This window comes from Papilio machaon, chromosome 3, assembly GCF_912999745.1.
Source record: "Papilio machaon chromosome 3, ilPapMach1.1, whole genome shotgun sequence".
Classification (NCBI taxonomy): domain Eukaryota; kingdom Metazoa; phylum Arthropoda; class Insecta; order Lepidoptera; family Papilionidae; genus Papilio; species Papilio machaon.
This window is the reverse complement of record NC_059988.1, coordinates 731,950-742,403: the sequence shown is the minus strand read 5'-3', so window position 1 is coordinate 742,403 and position 10,454 is coordinate 731,950.

Sequence of the window (10,454 nt, the reverse complement as noted above, 5' to 3'; positions counted from 1 at the left end):
TTTTTTTTTATGAATATTTCAATTCCCAAACAAATGTTTGTGTTTGACATGTCACTTAATAATACATAAGACTACGGTTTCAGGAGGCAAAGTGTAGATTACAAAACTATTTAAACTTATCTTATCTTTATATATTTATTATTTAATACAAGTCCTATTTGAAAACCTTTTAGTATGGAAAAGAAACGTTAAAGTGAATATTCTTAATGCAAAGTTTTATTAAACCTGTACCTAATAAAACAGTAACGGTACGAGATTAGCCGCTCTTAAAAGCTGCAATAATGCCACCGCAGCCTCGAAGAAGGCAAACAATACAGCCTCTAATTATAGGGGAATTGTTGGTTCATTTCCGTAACCCGGACGGAGCCAATCACTGTTCTCAGTAATCGAACCGTGCAGTAAAACCTCCGGCAAATAGAGCGCGCTACCGACACAGACGATACTTCTCAAACCGATAAAAATCAAGTTCATAAGTGTTGCAAAGTAATATTTGCCTCTATTACGAATATTTAAGTGGGTGAGCGTTGGTGTCTCAGGGGTTAAGCACTTGACTTGTAATCTGCAGGTCCTGGTTTCGAATTCCGTCATGTACCAACGTGTTTTCCGAGTACCGATTTACATATGTACATTTATCCGACGTTCTTACGGCGAGGGAAAAAATCGTGATGCAACCTGCACATATCTAAGAAGAAATTCAAAGAAATATGTGAAGTCAACCAACCCGCACTTAGCCAGCGTGGTTGACTACAGTCTAGTTACCCTTAGGGTAGGCCCCGAGCTCCTCGGTGATGTGGATGTGGATAGTGGGCTGATGATGATGAGGTGATTGGAAAAATACAGTTTTTTGCGTAGTAAGTAATGGTAAAGTAAAGACTAATTTTAGCATTTACTGGATTTATAATACGTCATAATCTACACATAATCATGAGTATTTTGTCATACGAGATGCCCTACATAATTTAAGAAATTATCTGAATCAATATACTTTCATGTTGTAGTGACATCTGGTGAATAGAACTTGTAAAAATACTTAGCGATCTAAATAAGTTAATTCTGTACATTATGACATGTACACTTAAGTTGGCAACGCACACATTGACCACCGACACTCTGGCGTTCAGCCAATTCATTGTACAGTTCAGCACGCCAAGAAACTACCTGTGAAAGTATTTTGCCGCTATAAACTTATATTTCTGGTAGAAACCCTGGTAGCTTTAACAAATTTGTTAACGTTAAAAGTTGCAGCAATTTACTTTGTAAAATAAACTGCGTTAAATATCTGGGCACGGTGCCAATTTTGCTGTGTTGTAATTATATAAAAAGAAAAAAAAATAGCAAATAACAAACGTGACTCGATTTTGTTCTCTTAATCATGATAGAAATTTTGTGAAAAAGAAGGCTTTGTAAATTAACCATTCAATAAAACTTAGTCTTGATTACCAGAAATAGAAGAGGCCATAGATAAAATTATATCGAAGATATAAAGCTTATTTCTTTGATTATTTTAACGTTGAAAACGTTCATTGCAACATATTTGTTTAAATATTTATGTTGTCATTTAATTCCTAAGTTAACATAATTCATGTTACCGCTAAATGTTACAAAACGGTCATCTTAAATTCGCATGTTACAATGTCGGCATAAATCTACAATTTCAGTCGCACGCTATATACAAATAACTTACAAATTATGGCACATCTGTGACAAGTGTAACTTGATTTATCTAATTGTCGTATTATTATTGTGATATAAACATAATAACTTAAATTTAAAAAGCCATAATTAATGCTATCAACACACCTAAAGCTATATGATGTAATTTTATATCTTTACCAGTATTTGTGAAACTTATCTGTTAAACTTATAACATCGTTAGATCACATAGAACTGTCAAAACATATATTATCATCAATTTCAACCAACCGTGGGATTTTGAGACCAAAATCTTCGGTTAAAACATATTGTTATCTCTGTTTTGTCAAAAATAATAACAGGGATGAAGATATGTTTTACACAGAGGTTTTAATCTCAGAAACCGACAGTAAGCAGAGTAGAGATTAAATATAAAAATAAAAAAAAGATATGAATCCAAACCATATCATCATAAACTTATAATTTCTTTATCACATTTAACCAGGAATATAAATGTTGACAAAGTTAGCGGTTGAGGACTGTATCATTACTAATTGAATATTAAATTAGTTCGGTAAATTAACGCTCGTTAATAATGTATTAATCACTCACGTAATCCGATTTTCAATAGTTAGTAAAACAAACATCAGTCATGTCACTTAACAAATGTAATACGTTGCCGAAACTGACGCGTTCGTTTGCATTACACGTTGAAATCCGTTCGGATTTGAATATTAATATCCCCATGTCAGACACAAAAGGTAACATGACGTCAGCTAAACTAGGCTGTTAGTCGTTTATAGAAGTATCTTAGACTAATACGATATCTACAGTTATTGATCTTCTAATTATTGGTTAGAATTCATTTTACTCCAGTTTTCTAAGAGCAATGTTTACTTTCCTGTCTGCCTAGCGTTAACTACGAACTGTACTAGCTACCTCCTCGCGACTGACATGTCACAAATCCTGCTACAGCAGCGCCATCTTTGCTACACTAACGCCATGCGATCATTGTTGTGAAATTATGTTGTAAGTGTAACACAGACCAGTAATAAAAAATGTTATAGATCATAACATTATTGAAAGCAGATATGTATTTGAATTTTGGTATTCGAGCATAGAGTTTCGAGATTAGTATCTAATACTTTGTAATAAAGAAACAATTCAACGTACCACATCCTTGCGACTGTCATCGACGCACAAAGAGCTGATTTAACATTCAACCGTCAGAGGAAGCTCTTAGAGCCATTCAAAGAAATAAAGTGCTCCCCCTTTTGTGGGCGACTTCCATTAAAATGATTTACGGCAACGTTTCTCTTGATATTTCCTTGCTTGCAACAAAGTACAAAAAGAATCTTTTAAAACATTCAGATCAATTGACAAAATAATTATTGATGTTACAAGGTATTGTTTCACACTAAAATTTTTATGTCATTATTATTTTAACCCTTTTTCGTAACATAATGAATAACATAACATAAAAGATAAGAATGTATCTAGTCCTATTTTAGTCGTTGTTGCTAGAAATATAAAAAGAAAAATAGTGTTGTAATTTTTCTCATAACAACCCTTTTAATTTTGGTGAAACAAAAGAATGTGTCCATAATTATTATTATTATTTTATGTTATTGAAATTACATACAAATTAATATCTCAGAAAATTCGAGCCAGTATTGAAAATGTCTAAATTACTTGCGCTGTATTTATACTTTTAAATAAAAAATCTAATGCCAATATCTACAGAATTAAAAATTTAAATTTATTTAAAATTATCTGAACCTGTAAGTCGAACAATTAAACATACAAATTGTAAATATAAAAGCGAAACAAAACTCAATTGAACTGGTGGTAATAAATGTTTTCCGTGTATTAAATTGTAAATTTGTGGGCTCTGGCTGCGGAATTAAAAACTCATCGTGTGTTAAAGCATTGTTTCCTACTAAAGGATTTGTGTCGTTTACCAGAGTAAGCACTCATTCACACGTGCGTTTTTTTAACGTTGGCGACTCTCGAGCGACGAACTCTTTAAAATCACTCTTATTCCGTTCGTCCAGCATTCAAAATGCAATATTGCGCGATTAAAAAGCGCTGCTGTATAAAGATACATGAAATGCATTTGTTCTATTTTTACGTATTTTTAACGCGCGATAAAAAAGCGCCCGTGCGAATGAGAGCTTAACATACGGCTGCGAAACTGTAATTTATTCCCGAATTTACCAGTAAACAATTGCCACTGTGGTTTAGTTACCACATATATAATTGTTACTATAAGGAGAGTTCAATTATAAGTTATTTCATTTTAAATATTATAGTGTGTAAAGAAGTGTAATGTGGGTGAGTAGCTACTGTTCTAAAAGTTAATGGCAAGTTATAAAAAAAGAAATTCCTTAGTAAATATTTTTCTGGACACTAGATGGCGCTGTTTTAAATCTTGTATAAAATATGCATTCTGATAGCATGCGCATATTTAATAACAATATAAATGTATGTAACATAATTAAGTAATAAAATATTGTAATTAAAATGAAATCATGGTGTTAAACACGCAAGGTACAGTGTTAATCACGCGCGTTCAGAAATACTTATTGTTCATTTTATTTCTGCTAATTCTTCGGTGCAAAGTCATAACTCTGTGGCTTTGCGTGCATAACACGGGCAAAAAGTTTAGATATACTTCGGGTCACTTATGTTAAAAAGCATGAATAGAGCTTGTTAAGTTAATCTATGCTTCAAAAATAATCAGTGCTGGCATTTGTCGACGTAGAAAAACTGCGTTACAAATAAGAATGTACAACTAACGTGGTTAAAATCTTACTTCTAACTAATATTATAAATGCTAATGTTTAGAATTAGATGGATTGATGAATTTGTTAGAAGGCTATCTCCGGAACGGTACAAAGGATCTTGATGAAATTTCGCACTGATGTAGAACATCCAGAAGAACATATAAGCTACTTATTAAGTTTTTTTTAATACCAGACGGGTTCGTGGGTGACATCTAGTTATCCGTAATTCAAACACTATAAATGTACTTTTTTCCATATTTATAACTAAATAAAAGTTTATGATTGTACGGGAAAATATAAAAAAATAGAGTCGAGAAAATAGGATCTTGTTACCCACACAGCACAGGACAGTAGCTACTTTGTAAAATAAATAAAATAAGATATTTCTATTGTAAGCAATAGGATTTAGTGTTGCTGTGAAGTTTATGGGCAGTTATATTGTGCAGTGAGGCGCACCAGTCACTGTAATGTATCAGGCTCGGCAGCCGGCCAACGCTCACTAAGCTGCACCAATTGAATTCTTATCTAAATAACTGTTACAGCTAATAAAATAAAATAAAATATTTCACAAAAATGATAAAGTATCTCTAAAAAAACTTCAAAAGAAGCATTATTAGAAGTAATTGCGTATTTGAGCCGTCTGTTTATTTAGTACAAAAAATGTACATAATATTATATACAACACTATGTATATAACAGCTATGTGAATTTAAATTCATGTATGTATTTGTGTTTATTATGTGCTTCGTCAATGCGCGTAAATAAAATCCTATCGTGCAGATTGTGTCCTCAGAAACTGTCAGGATAAAGCAAGACACTATGTAATACATGCTACTTAGTTGTTGAGATTTTGTCGTAATTTTATTTGTTTCCATATCATCTTAGATACTCTATCGTAACTCTTAAATCATGTATTACCCTATATGTACTCTTACCTAGTAAAATATATATTAGTCAGAGAAAAAAATATGGTAACCCGACTTTAAAGTTGACCTGATTTGTAAGTTCTGATCTGTTTCCCTCGTAGAATAGTGATAATTGTGGGAACTGACCGTTATCTCTCGTAATTAGAAAGGCACCTCAAGAAGACCTAAAAAAACTATAATCAAATAGTTTATATGGAATTTAAAAGTCTATAAGGATAAACTTAAGAATTTTCAATTTACAACCGCATGAAATTTTTCGATCGCTGGCTTCAATAATTCATTACTGGCCCACTTAGCTGTACAGAGTTTCATAACGGCTTTGGATCGGGGCCAGGACGGGCTTTTATTTATCTTGTATAACTAGAAGAATTGTCGTACGCCTTATTTTGCACCAGGATATATTTATTTATCACTCAATACGTTGTTTTATGCAGTTAGAGAAGTTCGCTAGATTTTGTAATACATACATGTAATACATACATATTACATTTAAAACTAGCTGTTGCCTGCGACTCCGTACGCGCGGAAATAAAAAATACATAATAGCCTATGTGTTCTTCCAGACTATGTTCTACATCGATGCCAAATTTCATCAAGATCCGTTCAGGAGATACCGGAGATACCTTCAAACAAACATCCATCCATCTAAACTTTCGCATTTATATTAGTAAGATTAATGCCAATTCTCTATATACTAGACAATACATAATATAAAGTAAATAATCTATGAAATTGTCTTTTAAAAAATTTGAAGACAATACTAAATAGTAGTATTATAAACTAATTAGCAAATGGTAAGCCATTTAGTCCGGTGTTCGGTGTCGGTTCGTTGTTTTTGAAAGTTGTTCGAAATTAGAAAATGTTACGGTACATAATCAAATATTTATTTGAAGTAAATAACAATAAATCTTAAAATAAACATTATGTAGAGGAAAAATAGAATCATAATAGGGACGTTAAGAGTCCGTTAAGTTTGCATTAAACTTGTACATAACGTGATAGTATTGGCACGTTGCCAAACTATCATAAAACATCGTATGGAGGGAAATTGTTTGCATCCAGGCTCCGTGATTTACCATTATACAGTCTTAGTACCTTCCCACCTCCTCCAGACTAGATTACCTAGGTATTATATTAAAAATTACACAAAGAAACACTTATATATCTACTACTCGTATGTTTAAATGTTTCTGTAACTTTCTTTTAATTAGGTAGATGTTGATTAAAAGTTGCATGCGTGTCGTTTGGAGAAGAGTTTTTTTCTAACTTTTAATTCCTATGTGAGAGATCCCCACTTGAGATTTCATCAACGAACATTGAAAATTGTGCTTTTTTAAAAAAAAAACAGTAAATAGGACTTCTTTGCTAAAACATCGCAAGAATGCCTGATGAAAATTCAATTAGTATAACACAGGAAACTATATTGATGCGTTACCGCCCCGCCTAGCGATCACAGGCAATCAGTCGCCGCCGCGCCGACTTTACGTCGCCTACTAGCCATCGATACGCTTCTCTCAAGACGATCCTGACAGGCTTATTAATAACTGGATATGGTGATGATAGATAAAATTGTCAAAGACTCGTACCTGTGTACGAACCTCTACGCGTATTGCGTAAGTCGCCTAGCAACTAAAATCGGCAGATTTCGAAAACTTACATTGGGTACGAAGGGCCTTAATGTTATAATTTACTTCTAAATTCATCTGGCAACATAGTTACGGCCTACATTTCATGCCTCATCTCCCCTTATTATAAACGAATTTGATAAATTTCTCGCGTAGTTTACATTTGAAGTAAGTTAGAAGCATCCTCGTACGTTTGTATCTCGCCGCCTCCGTCGCCGTCGCTCGCTGAATACCAATGGGCATTGATTTAAATACATTTTACTCGCTTAAATAAAATTTGAAAGCTTTTCCATGTTGCTCTTGTGAGATAGATTGTTTCTATAAAGTATTTATTCTTCTTACTCCTTCACACACTTCTTCTTTCTACTCAAAATCGTTCACGGTTTACGCTGTTAAACTATGGAACTCCTTACCTCTCTCTATTAGATGCAGTAAAAGTATTGAACTCTCTATTAGTTGCAGTAAAAGCATTGAATCGTTTAAAAAACATATCAAAGATCACTATCCGCAGCTCTAATTTGGCTATATATTGCTGAAATATTGTATTGTTTTATTTTCTCTTATTAATATTTCTATTGTTTTTATTTATATTTCTTATCCCTGTTCGTGTGCACCCTACCGATTTGGTTTACTTAGCTTAATTTCTACTCAAAGGTTGTCTGGCAGAGATCGCTGCTTAGCGATAAGACCGCCTTTTGTGAAAATCCTGTTGTACTTTTTTTATTGTAACTCCATGATAGTGCACAATAAAGTATATTTGTATTTGTATTTATTTGACGTCTAGAATATCTTAAAAAAGCATTCAGTGCTATATATTAAAACTTTTTGATTATATTCATTAAACCCGTTTTAGTAAATAGTTTCGGAATTTGAAAACAATCAATTTAAATCTTACTAATATTATAAATGCGAATGTTTAGATGGATAGATGGATGTTTGTTTGAATGCATTTTTGGTACGACTCAACAGATCTTGATGAAATTTGGCACCGATGTAGAACATAATCTGGAAGAAGACATAGGCTACTTATTATGTTTTTTTTTAATCCTGCGCGGACGGAGCCACGTGTGACAGCTAGTAAAATGTAAAGTAGAAATGATTTACATATAAAGTATATGAACGACATATCTCATAAAAAAACTATTCCTAGAAAATTACATAAAACATTCTAGCGAATGTTTGTTAAAAATATGAACCAGCAGAAGTATCTAGTAAAATAGTTAATTTAAGAAAACAAGTTTCTTATAGCCTCGTATACAGCTGTATTTTCTCATAAAATCCTTATAAAAGTAGACGTATAAAATGTTAGTAATTCTTTAAAACTAAAGCAGTCTGTCAACGAGTTGTCGAGGAGCTTGCATCTTTAACATTTCGGATGCCGCTTGAATAAATCATTGAAGGTCAGGACGGGATATTTCGAGTGGAATCGTTTTATTGTAATTTTATTTGAAACTGTAACATATAAAATTTTTTGTGCCCTCCGACGAGAAAAACTAATTTTATTTTAGGAATTATTGAATTTCCTTCCTTTGTAAATGTTTTATATTTCTACGTACTACATCTTCTCGGTACACTTTATAAACATTACATAAATTAGACCATAGAATAACATAGTGCGGATGTGTAGAATCATTGGATTGTTTGATAGCTTGGGAGAGGTTTTACAGATATCATTTCGCTGAAGTCTCGCACTCTCGGATTATTTCCCGGGGGATATGAGCCCGCTACTTGCAGCCTCGGGCGGTGTACGACTTGCGAATGATTTGATAAATAAAATAAATATGCAAAAAACATTTGCGTGAAGTACAACGCTTTGTATAACAAGAAATACCAGAGTAATTATAGAATTTTACACATCCGCTATTATTCTTTACAAAAGATTATTTGGGTAAAAAAATGACAGCGTAAATGTCAAAACGAAAGCTGAGAAAGGGTTTAGTTCCTTTTGGTACGTGACATACGTAATATCGGTTACTAACGTTTTATACTTTTCGAGACGAAATCTCTGGATTGCTAAATCGTCAATAATGTAAGATACTTTGAATAATGTATGTTCCAAACGTCAGACAAGCTTGTATCGTTGCTCGGTCGTTGCAGCATAAATAATATAACAATCTGGAGTTTACGACATCACCGCTATTTAGAAATACAGTCACAGGCGAGACGAGGGATATATAAAATCACTGTGAAATATATCCCACTTTAATACGTTTCGACTTTAGATTGTTACTGAGAAAATCACACGCAAAAGTTACTTCTCAAAACCACTATGTAATGATACGTTCACATCACTTACTCCTCTTTATTAAAGTCAATACTTACTAGTAACTAAATGGGTGTTTCTAACCCTAACTGTTTTTAGTAGTAACGGAGAAAGAAGTCTCTGTTGAGGAACATCAGGGTATAGACCAATATTGTCAACGTAGAAAACCTATTTCGCTTGGCACATGATCGGAAGACATTCGGTAAACTGACAGACTAACTCTTATAGTGCATATGAAAAAGTTGTTAGTAATCCGCTGTTGCTTAACTTTAGACAATAACGTAGTTTAACTTTGTAATTAAAGGTTGAAATAATGCACAAATATGTTTTGACTTTCGAAAACAGATCGATAACTACTTTTATCGTTGTTTTAGAAAACAAAGATGTTAGTCAACGTTAATTAATACCAACAGATAAGAATAGTGACTGCGGTATACAAGCAAGAAACGCATGACTCGTAATACTTTTACCTATTTCTCTGAAGTCACATTTCTAAAGTTATCACTTAATTCAGTTATTTTAGTACTCGTGTACGTTAGTTAATTTCTGTTTTTTCTTTTTTAATTTCACTTTAGCAGTCACTATCCAATATCAATATAATGGTGTAATTAATTTATTAATTAAAATCCGAAGGCAACGTGTTATTTAAACAGAGTAATATTTCGATTGCAATAACTTAATAATTTAATTAAATACAAATATGTCACGTTATGACGTCATCCTTTGGGAAATCGGACATATCGGTTAATTGATAGTAATCTGAGAGATATAAAATATAGCTGTCGCCCGCGACTCCATCTGCGCTGAATAAAAATAATAAGTAGCCTATATTTTCTTCCAGACTATGATCTACATCTGTGCTAAATTTCATCAAGATCCGTTGAGCCGTTCCGGAGATACCTTCAAACAAACATCCATCCATTCATCTAAACATTCGCATTTATAATACTCGTATTAGTAAGATTATTGTGACACTAAAATAACCTTAGATTATGCATTAAACAAAACCAAATTTCTTGAAAAGATTAATATGGAATTAGTTAAATTGCCACATTTTAATTGAAATATAATGACATCCCTTTCATTTTAATTGAAACGAATAGAGATAACTTACTAATATTATACGAGTAGATGCGAACCACTCAACGAATCTCGATGAAATCAGGCATAGATGTAGAACATAATCTGAAAGAACACATAAGCTACTTACTATGTTTTTTTT